At 45.5% G+C, this 17235-nt stretch overlaps 1 long non-coding RNA gene and 1 pseudogene across 2 annotated transcripts in view; one reads left to right on the forward strand and one right to left on the reverse strand.

Annotated features, from left to right (window-relative positions):
- The window catches only part of LOC309619678, a 96564-nt gene extending 83048 nt beyond the window's left edge, over window positions 1–13516 (forward strand). Inside the window, exon 3 of the long non-coding RNA XR_014239151.1 lies at window positions 2176–13516. This is a non-coding gene — a long non-coding RNA (uncharacterized lncRNA). The remainder of the gene's footprint in view (window positions 1–2175) is intronic.
- A 36-nt stretch (window positions 13517–13552) lies between these two features.
- The window catches only part of LOC309619496 (exocyst complex component 3 pseudogene), a 51829-nt pseudogene continuing 48146 nt past the window's right edge, over window positions 13553–17235 (reverse strand). The window contains exons 2-3 of the transcript XR_014249862.1: window positions 16196–16734; window positions 13553–15881 (exon numbers count right to left, since the gene is read on the reverse strand). The product of XR_014249862.1 is annotated as an exocyst complex component 3 pseudogene (transcript). The remainder of the gene's footprint in view (window positions 15882–16195; window positions 16735–17235) is intronic.

A 17235-nucleotide genomic window follows, 5' to 3' on the forward strand; every position in this document is an offset into this window, starting at 1 on the left:
CTCTCCCTCCACAGCAGAGTGGGGAGCTGGGCTTCGGGGAGTTCCTCCATAAGCCCAAGCCTTGTAAAGAAAATAATAAAATGAAACCAAAGCCCAAATCAGCAAAAAGCAACAGGGACATTTAATTTTATTTCCTTTATTTGGGGTTTAACGGTAAGTCACTGTTTCTGATTAAGAAGCTTCAGAGTGGGAACAAGGGCCTTTAAAGAGAAACATGTTGTGTTTTGGCAGGAAACCTTAATGACTTAGAATATAAACCTTTGTCAAAGGAGCATAAGGCCCTGAAGTTAGAGAGGACCAGGCTGAGTGCAGGAACTCACGTTGGGACGTGTTTGCTCTCTCTGCCCAGGCCAGGAAGCGGGGGACCTGGAATCTCCATCTCATATAAATGAGCTGGCTCTATAGTGTCTAATGGGGGGGCCTATTACTTTTCCTCGACTGAAGCCAACCCTGAACTTGATGAGAGCCCTGTGCAGACGTGCCAGGGGGAAGATGGCAGGCATGTCCAAAGATCAGGTGAATTTCTCCTCTGGGTTTGGGAAATGTCACCAGATGGAGGACATCTGACCAGCTTGTGGGGACCATGGGGGTAAGCTATAGAGCTGGGAGTACATTATTCTCATTCATGTATCTTTCATTGTTTCAACATTTATTGAAAACCTTCCACATTTCAGACCTGACCCCAGGCCTTGGGACACTGTGGTCCAACAGGTGCTCATGGAACAGACAGTCTCTTGAGGCAAAATGTTCCATAGCCAGATAAGCACAACACAGTGTGGTAGGCAGTGTTTTTGAAGTTCTACGGGAAGGCAGTTAAGGGAAAAATTCCTTCTGCCACAGCTGGGGTAAGGGGGGAGGCGATGGAAGTCTTTACAAAGGAGGGGAAGTTTGTGCTGAATCTACAAGCATGCATAGAAGTTCATCGGGTGAAGACGAGGAAGCACCTTTCAAGCAGGAGGAAAAGGCAGACCTTTATGTAAAACAAAGGCCTGTCGCTGAACTGGGCTGGAGTTCAGGATGCTATGCAGTGAGGGGTCCAAGATAACACAGCTCTGCCTGTAACTGTGACTTGATTTTCAGCTCGTGGTATACAATCACTTCGACTCCTAATGATTTCTTTGGAGGTTATGCATACACATATGTGAGCTCAAGACATACATGTGTATCTGAGAGCCCCAGTGACACCCCCTGCTTTAGCAAGTATTTCCCATGTCTCTCAGACACTAGGACTCTATCTGCTCATCTTGTCTACTTTTGAAGTTTAAGAAAATTCAAGAAAAAGTCACAAACAAGGATAGAAAAAGGATAGGGCCTTTTGTTTGTTTTCGTGGTGGTGAAATCCAACTTTTACCCCAACCTAGAATCATCCTATGGTCTCTGCCTTATGGTCAGGAAAAATGTCTGTGTTTTTTTTTTTTTTTAAGCAGCTGAGTGTACCATTCATTATAGTTAATATGAGTTATCATTATGAAACAACTCAGAGCAGGGTGGGTTAAATGCTACCTAGGTCATAAAGCCAGAGCCAGGATTTTGCAAGAAATATGATCAAAGTTAGGTCAAAATGGCAGGAGGTACATATTTTAAAAATAGAGTTAGAAGTATGTGTGCTGGACTGGGTATTTTGGAAGTGTGTTTAAATTCAGATGATTTAGACCCAGATCCAACTATAGCCTGAAGTGGAGCACGATGGACTCCTGGACCATTCATGGCAGACCTCATCCTTCCCCTGAGCCCTGGTGGAGCCAGCAGACCCTGAGGTCGAAACACATGGCTCCTTTCCACGGGACTACCAGAAGTCCAGAGAAGGGAACCTACTTCTGATGTGCAAAGGATGCAAGAGGTTTTAAAACTTGTGATTCACGTAGTGAGATTGGCCAAGGTGACTTGAACTCTTTCACCCAACAGAATGTATGGAGCACCTATGTGTGGCAGTAACTGTAATAGGGAAGAACAAGCCTGTCTCCATATTAGATCTGTTCCTTTTTCTTTAACCTTTGCGCTCTGTTGCCTGTGCTTAGTCATGCTGACTCCGCACCTTTTATAAAAGAATGTTGCCTATAGTCCGAAATATACAGGATAGCCTATTCTCAAAGCTCTGACCTTTAAGAGTCCATTCATAAAGAGATAAAAAGTTGCAGAACAGAGAATAACATTTGTCTTTTTGGATGTTTACAGGAACATCGTGACCTTGACCTACATGGACAGCTGCGAGAACAAAGGATGCCGACACCAAGAAGTTTGTAACAACCAGCCACACCCCTCCCTCACCTGGCCTTTAAAAATGCTTTGCTGAAACCCTTTGGGAAGTTCGGGGTTTTGGGGGCATGAGCCACCTGTCTTCTTGCATGGCCCTGCAATAAACCTTTCTCTGCTCCAAACTCCGATGTTTTGGTTTGTTTGGCTTCACTGTGAGTCGGGCATATGAACTTGTGTTCCGTAACATTACTATCCTCGGTGCAGTGGCTACCAGCCCACAGCACAGGAGAAGTGTTCAGGGCGCCTCCTGTGGTTGTGAGGCTTTTGCCTTGGGCAGGAACGGTCCACTGAGGGATGAAGTGGGTGGTTGCATGCCAGGTGAGCTCCTCTGGCCGAGTCTGTGCCTGAGGACCTGTGACCACTTGAGTGGGGGTGGGGCAGAGCCATTTTCTAACTCTCACAAGGGTTTATTATGCATCCTTAGAGGTCATGCAGGTGGTCTTTGCTCTCATGGAGGGGTCTTGCTCTCAAGTGGGGTGAGAGAGGCATTAAATAGGTGGACATTTTGTAAATGAGAGAATGTCGTAAGAAGTGCCATACGTGATACCTCTGATGCCCCACTCTGTCCTTTTGGCCCACCTCTGATTACAGCCTGTCCCCATGGTGGACAGACTTTCCTAGAGCTGCCAGGGTTCCCCTTCCAGCCTACATCCTGTGTCTCCCTCTGTCTGCCACAGGGTTTTCTCAGATGCCTCCTAGGAGCTCCTTGACCAGAAGCAGGCCAGCAGTGAGGGGTGGTCCATGCTTCCAGGAGCAGGCCTCAACTCACAGGGGACACCAGGGATGGATGCGTGAGTGCCCTAGTCTCCCAAACTTCTAGGGGGATGGCGCCGGGCTGTGTTCTAAACTTTCCTCATCTCAGGAGTCTGAGTGGAATCGAGCTCCCTCTTGCCTACGTCAGGGACCATGATAATACATGTTCATGTTGGCTTTTCTCTTTTCCTCCTTCCTCACTTCTCCTTCCTGGGATCACCTGCCAAATAAATGACCTACCTTGCCTCAGGTTCTGCTTTTAAGGAAACCCAGACTTAAGACACTCTTGATGAAGGAAATCAAAAATATGGTGACTAGGAGTTGGGAGGGAACTATTCTAACTAGAGAGGCCTCCCCGAGGAGATGGTAAGTGAATTGGGATGATCACTACCTTCTTCAAGGAAGACTGTGTAAACTGTCATCAGGGCCCCATGTGCTTTTTTTATCTGGAAAGATAACTGTGACAGTAACTTCCAGATTTGCGTTAATGACCACCTGCCACCCCCCCAATGAATACCAGCGTCATCCCGTGGACAGCAGCCTCACCAGGCACCATGGCACCTGCCAAAGGTGACCTGTGCTTCCCTGACCGGAGAAAGAGCAAAGCCAGTCCCTCCAACCTCCCCCTGCAGAGTGTCACAGGAGAGTGACTCCCGAGGGACAGCCCAGGAAGGCTTCTGGCACAGCTTTGATGTCACATCTGGGAGTCTGCTTCCGAAAGGAACTCAGGATCTCGCACCAAGAAAGGCAGAGAAGGTGGGATCTGAACTGGTCATGAAGGCAACATGGGTGAAGTAATTTACTAATAAGGAAAGGAAAATTGAGGATCCCCCCTCCCCCCGGGAAGTGGAAAAACTCGGGTGTTGGCAGTGAGGCAGGAAATACCATGTGTGTGGCCTTAGATGAACCAGCCTTCAGCTCCAGCTCTTTCCCCCCAGTTAGGACTGTGTAGGGACGTCTCAGGGAACACCTGGAGGAAGACAGCTTCATAACGGAAATGCCCTTCATCTCTGCAGCTCTTAACCCTTCGCAGCCAACGACATCACTGTTCCCAACGCTTGTCTTTATAGAGGACTGCGGGGCTGACCTCTGGTCCCAGCACACTTTAGTAAAGCCCTAGACAGGGACATAAAATCAGCCGGGGCTGGTATACACACCACACTTCCCCGCACCTGGAACAGACAGGCCTTTGGAAACAGTTCAATAACTGGGATTTTAAATTAATTTTCCATTCCACTCTTCTTCTCAGTTTTTGTTCCAAGGTGCTCACCCTGGCATCTTTCTGGTGACCTTGCTTCGTGCCTCAGCTCTGGGATTTTGTAGTCTGTGATGAATGACCGCCACTCAGATAAATCAAAATAGGCGTGTTCGAAGGTCAAGCCGGTGCAAATGTAGCTCATTTTACACAATCAGTTGTTTCCCACAAGTGTAAATGGCTTCTCTGGGCTTATTTTTTGGAGGAGGCAGGTGCTATCTGCTAACCTAGCCAACTGATTGTTCATCCTCTGGTGATATGGCCCTGAAGTCTTGCAAATGTTAATTGCCCTGCCCTGCTCCAGCCCCTGAGTGATATATGCAATCGTACAAACATATTGTAGGAGATTGCCTTGAAAGAATCATTTGTAACATGCAAACCCTCCAATAATCATTAAACCCCACACACACCCCTCTGTTCTGTGACCTTGGTGTAGCCCTGTTGCCCGTGGCTGCCCTTGTCCACTGTCAACTTCATTTCCCACCATCCGACATTCCCTCCTCGCCACATCAGAGGCAGGTTCTTTGCGGCAGTTTCTTCTTACTGGAGCACTGCCTGGTGCTTGGTTTTTTAAACACTGAATTTTCATAAAGTGGGACTCATTTATAACAGGATATTTGTTTTGGCCTGATGGTTCTCTAGTAAATTCTAGACCATCAGAGAGAGGTCAGTATTCTATGTTGGGGGGGAGTTCAGCAAGTAGCTTTGCTTAATTTGGCCTTCCCGCTACTTTATTTTATTTTAAAATTGGGTTTTAATATAAAAGTAACAGAGAGTCATGACAAAAAATTTGACCTCCCAGTCTGGGGGAGAATGCATACATGTATATGTATGGCTGAGTTGCTTTGGTGTGCACCTGAAACTATCAGAACATTGTTAATCTGCTATACTCCAATATAAAATAAAAAGTTAAAAATAAAATTTGACCTCCCACCTACCCCCCAGAGGTAACTACTGTTAAATTTCTTATGTATTCTTCCAGAACATCGATAAAGTCAATTTAAATAAATGCACACATATTCAATAGAAATTGGATTTTATTATGCATACCCTTCCACAACCTGCTTTTCTCCCATTTAAACAGGATATCTTTTCACCTTAGTGGAGGGAAGCTACTTCAGAAGCTTCTTCTTGCCTTCCTTTCCCATTGTATCTCTTGTGAAAATCTCAGGTGGTGAAACGTATGTGGATGGAATTAGGAGAAACCCAGCTAGGACTCAGGATCAGGAAGGAACAGGGTTCAATGTGTAGGTTAAGAGGCAGAAGTTGGGAAGTGTGTTTAGAACAAGAATGGGCTTTGGAGGGTGTGAGTAAAGACGAGACTGGTAATATTATACTCAAGATTGGTGGATCTGAACTCAGATGAAGGGCATGATGACCGCGGGGGCCCATTTTAATTTCTTTTTTTCCTACTAAATAGTGGGAAAGGTGTCAGACCTGCATATGCGGTAGCTTTTGCCTGGTACAAGGTTCGGCACGGGGACAAGATCTATCACAATAATTGCTACCATTTCTTGGCCACCTGGTTTTCAGAAAATGCTCACGCAAGACCTCACACATATTCTGCACTGTGTATGCATGAACCCAGATGCCTGCAGGTAGCTGTCATTAGCTGCATTTTGCAGTTAAAAGGAATGAGGCCCAGAGAGCTTAACTGATTCGCCCACAGCTGCGTGAACTGCTATCTGGTCAGCCAGCAGCCTGCCCACCGCCGGAATCCACACTCTTTCTGCCGCGTCCCTTCAGCTCCCATGATGGCGACATCCTTTTAAAATCAAACAAGTCTTTGTGAAGGAGAAAGCCACATTCATAAAATAGGAAAAACACCGTTAGTAAGAACGAAACAGCTGAGCTTATAACATTCTGAATGGGCTTTCAAGTTCATGCTGCCTGCTGCCTTTTAACCAGCCGATGCACAACCTAGTACCGGATGCCAGAGGCCCTATCAGCTGAGTCCACCATCAGACCCTATCGGGCCCAGAGGAATGAAGTCTAGAAGCCATGCAATAATAATACCCGCTTAATACACAGAGTTCTAGCATTTTTTTTGAATTTTTCTTTTTAAATGGAAGATATTTGTGACCTGGTTTAAGATTAAAATGGAGATTGGTAAACATGACTTTTACCTTCCCAGTCTTGGTGATGTGACAGTCCCCCTGCCTGATTTTGATTTGTCTAATTCCAGTGTGTCCTTCACATTTAACTACTTGAGTTGTTTGTCAAAGGAATGTGGTTATATTGTAATTTCTAAGGGAAATGTACATTGATTTAATGTTGCAACTCAAGAAACACTCCTAGAGATTTTTCTCAACAAAGAAATGTGTGCATATGCACAAAATCGATGTGGACAGGTGATTAGATGCAAGCGTGTCCACCTTTGGGCTGAGACCAGGCATCTACATTTTAGCCAAGGAGCAGCTCTGGTTCCTGGAGCCCCACTGGAACGGAACGTCGGGAGCTCTGATGGTCTCTGTGGGTGCACAAACTTCTGAGATCAAATTAGTCCCATCAAAGCAAAGAGGGTGACTGGCTGTAGCAGCTAGGCCAGCTGACACTTCTCAGCCCCCTGCAGCAGCTCCTGTAAAATAACGCCCAAACCCAGCAGTGAATAATCTAATCAAGCCATTCAAGGAAACAGAAGCCCTCTGCCCTGTTTGATTTCTTCCCATAACGATATAAAGTGCCGTTTAATGAAGTCAAAGGGGTCCCGGGCCTCTCGGTGTGTTCAGACATTGGAAGGCAGGGCTATTGAGTCCGCGGCTGATGTTCATTACCAGCCCACCTCCAGCCGGCCCAGCCGACAAGCAGCCCGGGCGCTCGAGCTGCATTGTAGCTGGGGCTTTGGGGGGCAGTTTTCCGGTTGCCGTGGCCCCGCCTGCATTTTGTCTACATAAATTAGACCTTGTGCAGCATATTGGCCTGTCAGGGGACTAGGAAGAAACTGTATATTGTTTCTGGCATCCTGGAGCCCTTCTGCCCCTGACATCTGCTGCGTCTGTGACAGGGAATACATTCTTGACTCATTATCCGGGCAAGTGGAATCCCACCCTGACAGGACCATTAATCAGAATCAAGCAGTCCGGCAAATAAAAAGGAGAGCGAGCATGTGAGTGAGAGAGCGACTCCGGGAAAGAAAAGAGACACTTTCTAACTTTGGCTTTGGTGTCATTCCGGGGTCTGGACAAGTAGCAATCTATCTTTCTGAGTGACAGGACTGATGGATGGCATTATTTATGCTTTTGTGTATTAAAAGACAGCTCTGGCACTGGCTTGTCATTTTCACAGAGGTTTACAAAAAGTTGAAATTTAATTTGGAGGCAAAGGAGGGCAGGGATCAGAGGAGCCTGGCGATTTGACAGTCTGCAAGACAAGAGTGGGTGCTGAGTCCCGGTACCCGCTGGACGGAGGCGGGCAGCGGAGGCTGCCGCGTGGGCGGGTGTGCGTAGGTGTGGCTCTCGCGTGTCTGGATGGACTAGATCTCTGGGGGCTTTGAAATTGCATTCGGCATGCGTTAATCATTTTATTGAGATGAATGGGGTTTCGCTGAGAAAATAGGCAAATGGTAAATATACTGGAGGCTTGGGAATATGTTTTCACACATACGTGTGGATAAACTTTCAATGGTTATTTCCAACACTAGAGGATTGCCTGAAATTGGACCTTCATAAATGTAACTGGTGACGCCGTCATCCAGTACCCACTGAGTTCTGGCTAGCAAGTATTGGTAATTTACCTAATTCCATTCATTAAACCACCATGCTGGACCTGTGAATGTGTCTGAGTATAGCAAAGTCATGGGGATAAACAATTCTGTGGCATGAATTTCTCACAGTCTGTGTCATTCCTATGACCTAGAGTAGGACACAGGGGAGAGAGGAATAAAGGATATAACAAAGAGATTACAGGAATACATATTAATTAATTAACTAATTAATTATTTTCCCAGCTTTATTGAGATATAATTGACATATAACATTGTGTCAGTTTAAGGTGTACAGCGTGTTGATTTGATACATTTATATTTTGCAAAATGATGACCGCCATAGCTTTAGTGAACATCTCCATCATGTCACATAATTACCATTGCTTTTTTGTGGTGAGAACATTTAAGACCTACCGTCTCAGCAACTTTCAAGTATATACTACAGTACTGTTGATCACAGCAAGGCCTATTTATAACCTTCAGTTATAACTCTTTGCTCTTAAATCCCTTACACTTGGCTATTTCCACAGACCACCAGCCAAAATGCATCATTTGCTTTAAATTAAAACTCAAAAAACTTCCAGTCCTTGACTTGTTCTCTCTTTTCTTTTTTTTATCCTGGCCATGCTGGCACCCCAAATGTTCTCCCTGAGGGGTCCCCTTGGGCAGCTGCAGCACTGATGGCATTCACTGGCAAGACAAGAAAGCCCAGCTCCTGGTTCATGAGCCACAGAGGGGACAAAGCCTGCAGCTCAAGTGGGCCCAGCATCAGCCTCCAGCCCAACCATCAGCTGTTCTTCCTGCCCCTGAGTCTCCCTTTTTTCCTGGAAGGAGATCTATGGCGTTCCTGCTCATCAGCTCTGCTTTTGCCAGAATCTTTCTAGGTGTTGTCGGCTCTAGGCCATGACCCTGGAGGATCTTGGGGAGGTTAGAGGATCACTGATATACCGTATGTTGAGAATATACAGATGGCGTGGAATCAGAGGGCAAAGATGCTGCAAGGTAGACTATCTCAAGTTGGAGTTAAATTTAGTCTTAAAGGGAGGGCTTAGTGCAGGATAAAGGTCTAACACAAATGACTGTATGGTAACAGCAGCCTTCAGCATTTAGGATGGGATCACGTGCTCCTCATTCCAATGAACAAGCTGGTTAGAGACAAAGTAACAGGCATTAGACCAACAGTTGGCTAGTCAAGAAGTTGATGTCAACTGCCGAACTAAGTGGGACAACTATGACAGTCAAAGAATTCTCTTGGGAAGAAGAGTTATGCTTTGTGGCAAGGACTTAGAATTCCCAAGCCACCCCACTTGCTGGTTTTGTTGTCAGACAGTCTTGGGTTCTAATATCAGCTCCTTCACTTTTTAGCTTTTGAATTCTCAATGTCCTTATGGATAAAATAAGGCTAATTATAATTACTTCTTTGAGACATAAAGATTGAAGGTGACAGCGTATTATATTGCAACATAAAAATGCTGACACATAGCAGATGCTTAAGGAACATCTCAGACTAAAGGATCTATGGGTCTCAAAAGAACAGAGTTCCCTCCTAAAGTTTTCACTGATCTCTTTAGTTCCTTATGCCCATCTGGGAAACCTTTCCTTTGAAAGACTACCTTGAACTTTCATTTAACATTGTAATGTGTCATACAGGCTTATGAACTATGTCTCAATTTGAAACTAGAAAATTAAGGATTGAAAGGGCTGAGAAGATAGAATGACCTGTGGGTAAGTATAAAAACCAGGTACAGGGGCTTCCCTGGTGGCGCAGTGGTTGAGAGTCTGCCTGCCAATGCAGGGGACACGGGTTCGAGCCCTGGTCTGGGAAGGTCCCACATGCCGCGGAGCAACTAGGCCCGTGAGCCACAATTGCTGAGCCTGCGCGTCTGGAGCCCGTGCTCCACAACAAGAGAGGCAGCGATAGTGAGAGGCCCGTGCACCGCGATGAAGAGTGGCCCCCGCTTGCCGCAACTAGAGAAAGCCCTCGCACAGAAACGAAGACCCAGCACAGACATAAATAAATAAATATTAAAAAAAAAAAAACCAGGTACAAAGTGGAGCTTTCTAAATATGGCATTTTACCTGTCAGAAAATACCTCATCGCGTTATATTTCAGATCACGTAGAGCAGCACTGGCATGGGAGGGCACAGAGGGACAGACCGTGGGGTGTGTTTCTCGGTGGCCCCGTGGGGCTCTGAAGTTTCACCTCTCCAGGACAGAGGCTGCCCTCAGGGGTCCCCTGCAGAAGTTTGGAGCTCGCTCTTCTAGGCACACCAGCGTGCTTCCCCCTCTCTGCCATGAACAGCTGTTCCATAAACAAAGGGAAGAGAGGTGAGCTCATCTCCAACAACATACCCTTAAGACAAATCAGTTAACATTGATGGGCTTTAGTTTCTTCGTTGGCAACATGGTGAGGACCACATTTTCTTTAGAGGGTCATTAAATTACAGATATTGTCTGGAAAGTGCCCAGCCCAGCACAGTGCTTGGAACACAGGGTTGGGTGTTCAATAAGTGGGTCTATTATTATCGTCATAGCCTGGCTCTCGGAAAACAGATTTGCACAAATGGACTGGATGTTGACCCAGGGAAAGAATCTATAGGCAGTAATGGTCCCCAACCACCAGTGTCTTTTAAGAAAAGCCTGCTATAAATAGATGTGCTTTTATATAGGTGTCCTCCAACTGAATATTTGAGTTTGAGTGTTCTGAAACTTTTAGTCACTCCTGACAAAGATAATTAGAAAGAGAGGAACCTGTAGGTTGGGCAGAAAGAAAGGGCTCAAGGCAGAAGAGATAATAGAAAGAATAGGCACAGAGATTCCTACAATGCCTCTTTAAGAGGGGAAAAGGCCATGGAGACAAACTAAACCTGGCCTTTGGGACACATTCTTGTCCTCACAGCAAGGCAGGAGCTGAGACTTGAGTGAGAAGATGGGCAGAGCTGGTCAGGGTTAGGGTCAGGTCAGGGTTCTACTGTATTAAGTTATCAGGGGTGGAGCAGGGCTTCAGTATAAGGGGGTGATGGATTGATTAAGTTCCCCCTTTACCAGTGCAGGAGTCCAAGTTCTTCTTCATCTCTGGTCCATGGTGGGATCCCAGAGGAGGGAGTCAACAGCTGAGTCATTGTAGATAAGACTGTAAACATTTGGATGGAGCAGCCACAGAGGGAAAGATCCTCTTGGTATCCATATTATCTACCACTTAAGAAAAGACATTTATATACCTCTCACTGAAACTGAGAGCCTGAAAAACTTCTGGCATGGGGACAGTGGTAGAGTGAATGGAAGTCAACTGTAGAGTAACCAATAGTATATAATTAAACATCTGCAAATAGTTTTTTGAAAGTCTCATTAGTGTATTGTCTTCATTATTTTAGAAAACCCAAAAATATTCGCAAAGGCTTCTATTTATCCCCTGGTCCCTTCAATTTTTCCCATAATATTTTAAGTCTCTCATTTACAAATTCTTCTACCATGGGGATTTGATGGCATGGGGAGGAAATACTACAGACACCTGCCCCATTTTTTTCCAGGTGAGGTAGGTAGAAAACTTCCTGCAGATCAGGTCACCCAACTATTAGTGGAATGGACAGATGTGTCACCAGCCACTCTGGATCTGCTCTGGACTAGTCCTGTGACCTTAAGCAAATCAGCACATCATTTAAGCAACCTCTCTGCCCACCCCCACCTAGTCCCCAAGCATTGGTCATATATTTTAAAATCTTGATATACTGCTTCCATGGTTTGTTAAAAAATGCATACAGATTTCTTAGCAGAGTGCCTCGCTCTTCCAATAAATGGTTTCTTTTTTTTTATTAATTTTTATTGGAGTTTAGTTGCCTTACAATGTTGTATTAGTTTCTGCTGTACAGCAAAGTGCATCAGTTCTACATATACACATATCCACTCTTTTTTAGATTCCCTTCCAATCTAGGTCACCACAGAGCAGTGAGTAGAGTTCCCTGTGCTACAGAGTAGGTTCTTAATATTTATCTATTTTATATATAGTAGTGTGTATATGTCAGTCCCAATCTCCCAATTCATCCCTCCCTTCCCCCCTTGGTCACCATAAGTTTGTTTTCTACATCTGTGACTCTGTTTCTGCTTTGCAAGTAAGTTCATCTGTACCATTCTTCTAGATTCTACATATAAGCAGAGCTACCATATGACCCAGCAATCCCACTCCTGGGCATGTATCTGGAGAAAACCATAATTCGGAAGGATGCATGCACCCTGATGTCCATGGCAGCACTATTTACAATACAGCTAGGACAGGGAAGCAATAAAAGGTTTATATTCTTATTGGTGTATCACATCCCTATGATAGCAGTGATCAAGTATAAATGGAAAGTCTAGGGCTGATGTATGTTATTGGTGGAGAGGGAGAGGAAAGCCACGTGGAATTGGACAATGAGGCAAACCATCTCAGGAAGACCTTCTACCATCATTTATTCCCACACAATGGTTAGCCAACCTCTCTACTTGGTGCAGAGATGCAGAGGTGGAAAGACACAGTGTTTGCACCCACAGTGGAGGGAATAAATGCGCAAACACGTAACCCCTGTGGAGCCTGGCACAGAAGAAGAGAGAGCTGCAAAGAAGCACTCCCTAAGCGGCCTCTGGGGCCAGCTAGTCGCCTCCATGTGGCCCTCTCTTTGCTCTTTGGACAGCTGAAAGTGCTGCGGTCATTCGCTCTGCAGAAAGGGGAACTCTTTCTTGCTTTCAGCTTGGAAGTTCTAAGCCCTCGGTACCTCCGAGGACCAATCTCTATTAGGCAGGCAGTTCTTCTGAGGCCCTGAAGTTCAACTGGTGAACTCAGCTGTTTGTGGAACCCAAGGGAGTTATCATTAACATCAGTAAGAAATGCCTGACAAACATCTGTCTTGTAGGGGGCTGGGCTTTGTTCATTCTACTTGGAACAACACCAGTATTAGTTCTGCTTGGATTAACACCAGCACTAATGATGACATAAGACTCTTAGTTCATTAGCCTGATGAAGGGAAAATCTTGCAGGTTCAGCCCCAGCCAATGAACGGAGCCCAAGTCCAAGACTCAGGGGCTGAGCCTAATGAGAAAATCAGGCTAAGTGGACTGAGGAAACGATCCCAGCACGGAGGGAGGGCTGCAGTGATGTGTTAGATGGGGTACCCTGAGCCCAGGGAGACGTGTTGGGAACATCTAAGTATTTTACAGGTTATGAGGATTGGAGGCATACTGACCTGTCTCATTTTTAAAGGATGGTTAAAACAACCAGAGCACCTCTTTGGTTTTTATACCTCTAATGTTCAAATGCCTATTGGTAAAGGCAGAAATGGTCTGTTCTCAGGAAATAAAACCATCAGCAGTTTGATTTGGGGTCCTTTTCTTCTTCCCTACCCCCATCATTGGGCTCAAACACATATATACCTATAGACACACAGCTTTTCTGCTATCCACGCAGACTGCAAATATTTCATGCGTGTGCCATAAGCCTTGCCTGGTACCAGGGCTACAGCAGTAGATGAGGTAGACATGCCTCCCCCCACCGCCTCATGAAACTCAGATTGGAGTTGGACACGTAAGGACAAGGAAGCAGAAAACTGAAACCGAGGACACAGTTGAACAAGCACTTCACTCAGACGTGGGCAAAGAGGGTGGATAAGGAACCCCTGAAGCCGGAGTGAATAGGAGATGTTCAGGAGAAGGATGATACTTTGGCAGAGAGGATAGCTCTTCTAGACCCTTCAGAAGAGGGAGGCTGGTGGGTAGAGGGCCTGAGAGACTGCCAGTGAGTTTTGAAATAGAACTGGAAGCAGAGCAAGAATGGAGAAACAGACAGGAATCTAACCATAGCTTAACCATAGCTTGCCCTTTGTATTAAGGAATTTGTCAGCATCTCTGTTTCAGATGATACCATTGAAACTCTCTAACCCAGAATCACGGTCAGAAATTCACTTCAGGAAGAACTGTCAAGTCCTACTGGCCGATGTGTTCCTATTCTTTTCTCAGGTTTAAGATATTGAGTAAGCCTGTGGCTTTGTGGTTTGCCTTCAGATTCCTCTGTAACTTCCTTGTTTCTCCCAACCTGGAAATAACAAATGTTGGGAGCAATGATTGTGTTTCTGCTGTCACTCTGACCCAGACGTGAGCAGAACACCCACCCATGGCTGCCAGTAAAAGAAGACTCTCGGATCAGGAGGTCCTGGGAAGAAACCAGGGGACCCCTTGGAGACAAGAAACCCCCTCCTTGGGGTTTGGTTTGGCTGCCTCAGCTGTCCAGGGTCACCCCACACTCAGCCCCAACTTAATAAAGTTTTATTCATCTCAACTGTTGACCTAACACTTAAGTCTCAATTGCATGTTTTTGCAAAGATAACCGGGCCCCTGTTTAAGTAATGCCATAAGTGTTTCCCATGACTCAAAAGGTAGGTCCCCTTGTGTTTACATATTGTATTAAGTGAATCCCATGTGGTAAATGAATCAAATAACCCCACAAGCTCTGCATTAGCTCCAGATCTTCAGCAGCCAGCAGATTTCATCAGTGTAGTGAGAGGCTCTAATCTTATTCCAAAACCAAGTACCTCGTTAGGGCAGGATTTGAAGACTACAGCTTAATTCCCATGAACAAACAGAAAACAGTTTGCTAGTGAAACTTCGTTGAGTTTATTATAGTTGACAATATTAAAATTAAGAGAAAAAATGGTTTTCTGCTGGTTCTACTTTCCACTGGCCTAAAGAAATGGAAAGAGACAGGAGGCAAAAGCTGGTGATTTCATTATGTTTTTCTCTCTGCGGCAGAGAGCTGAGGTCTGAGGCCTTTGCTTGTTCCCCTGGCAGCAAGAAAGCTTGCAGAGAGGGGCCAGGAGCAGCGCAGAGTGAATTCTGGGCTCTGAGTTCTCTCATGTTTTCTGCCCCTGATTTGCTGATAGCCCCTGTTCAGGAGGTTTTCACTGCCCTGTGGCCACCCCTGGTAATAAAAGAAAATGGCTATAAATGGTAGGTGGGGTCTTTGCAAACGTAAAACTTAACGAAGGCATCAGATGAAAGGAAAGTCAGTTTTAAATCTTGAGATTTTTTGGTGCGAAGAAATATGTTCCATGAGATCTGATTTAGGAGGGGAATAGATCAGATTTAGATTTAGATTTCCATGGAGAACAAGAAGTCTGAAGTAAGTCATTGCTGCTGATTAAGAAAAGCAGGGTCAGTTCTGAATCCCCATTTAAAGAAGGCCATTTCAGATATCAGGTTCCATGAATATTGAAGCCAATATTGCTTTCAAGGGGCTCTAATGTGGATTGAGTGTATATATTAAATGAATTACATATATCACTTATTTTGTTCTGCAGCTGCGTGAAGTAGACACTGGCCCTACTTACAGAGAGGAAAGTGGGGCTCAGAGAGATAAAGTAACTTGCTTAAAGACACACAGCTAAGTATTAGAGTTGGGACTTAATATGTCTGATTACAATGCTGTTCCCCTTCTGTTATCCCTCCCAAAGGGCATGGGAAAATGTGATGGGGTTTAACAAATACTGTGGTTTTTAGGTAAGATGTGTAACCACCTTTTCTATGGTGTTTTCTGGGTAGAGGAGTTGGAAGGATCAACCCTATGGTCTCTCCCACTGGATTGTCCATTGTAGGTAGATACCCTCCTCCCACCTCCAGCCCATAGGCCAGGGAGGGGTCGATACTCTCCCTATTCTAGATATGTCCTTGGCCAACCCCTTCTGCAAAGGGAATGCACATACATGCACACACACACACACACACACACACACACACACACACACGACTAACTATGAATGAAATTTCAAAATCCTTTTCCATGAATCTGACTTCTCCCAAATTCCTGGATTTCTCCCCTGGCTGCAGAAGAGGATATCAAAGGCGGGGAGGTGTCTTTGCAGGGGTGAGGGGTGTGTAGAGATAATAATCACCTTACTTTTTTTTTAAGAAATTCACGTTCTTTTATTTACTTATTTATGACTGTGTTGAGTCTTCGTTTCTGTGTGAGGGCTTTCTCTAGTTGCGGCAAGTGGGGACCACTCTTCATCGTGGTGCGCGGGCCTCTCACCATCGCAGCCTCTCTTGTTGCGGGGCACAGGCTCCAGACGCGCAGGCTCAGTAACTGTGGCTCACGGGCCCAGTTGCTCCGTGGCATGTGGGATCTTCCCAGACCAGGGCTCGAACCCGTGTCCCCTGCATTGGCAGGCAGACTCTCAACCACTGCGCCACCAGGGAAGCCCATCACCTTATTTTTATAACCATTTACTCACTTGTCTGCTGTCTCAGCTTCCAAAGGAACCACGAATTTCAGTTTTCATACTCCGCTTTTCATTGTAGTTTCAAAGTAAAACTCAATTTAGAATTATTTTCTAGCTAAATAGTTTGAGGCTGATGTCTTTTGGGTCTTGCATAGTGGATTCTCTTGCTATCTACACATTCTGGAAACAGGCAAGGGTTAGATCCTCCAGGGTCTGCCTCTATGCTTGACTCACATGCTAATATAACCCATCTAGGAATTTCCTAGAGCTGCCCTACAAATTACCACAACTTTGGTGGCTTAAAACAACAGAAATTTTATTCTCTCACAGTTCTGGAGGCCAGAAGTCTGGAATCAAGGTGTCAGAAGGACCACACATTCTCTGGAGGCTTTGGGGAAGAATCCATTCCTTGGCTCTTCCAACTTTTGATGGCTGTCGGCATTCCTTGGCTTGTATCCATCTCTCTCTTCTCCAACTTCACATCATCTTCTCTGTGCATCTGTCTCAAACTTTTTCTGCCTCTCACCTATCACGATACATGTGATTACATTTAGGGTCCACCCCAACAACCCAGGCAAACTTCCCGCAAAGTCCTTAACGTAATTACACCTTTTGCTGTATAATGTATTATTTTCAGGTTCCAAGGATTGGGAGGTGGTGGGAGCCACCATTCTGCCCACTACACCATCTCCACATCTTGCTTTATCCCCATCTCCTGCCATCAATCCTTGCAGCATGGAACGTCTGTTCCTTCTTGAGCTGCATCACTGAAATGATGGATGATCTTTTGTCCCAAGAATGATCTTCCATCTCCTCAGATCCTAAGGGCAATGGTGCACACATGCACCTGACAGTGGTGGCCACTCTCTCTCTCTCTCAGTTTTTTTTCTTTCTTGTCAATCAGCTGCAGGATTCCAAGATGGAAAATAAGCCCATGGTCTCTTGCTCAAGAGCCTATGATGCACTGTATCTCCCCTTCCCTGACCCATCCCATGTTTTGTCCCACCAGAACAATGGCAACTTCCCA

This window comes from Balaenoptera borealis, assembly GCF_965194805.1.
Source record: "Balaenoptera borealis genome assembly, chromosome: 21".
NCBI classification, from domain to species: Eukaryota; Metazoa; Chordata; class Mammalia; order Artiodactyla; family Balaenopteridae; genus Balaenoptera; species Balaenoptera borealis.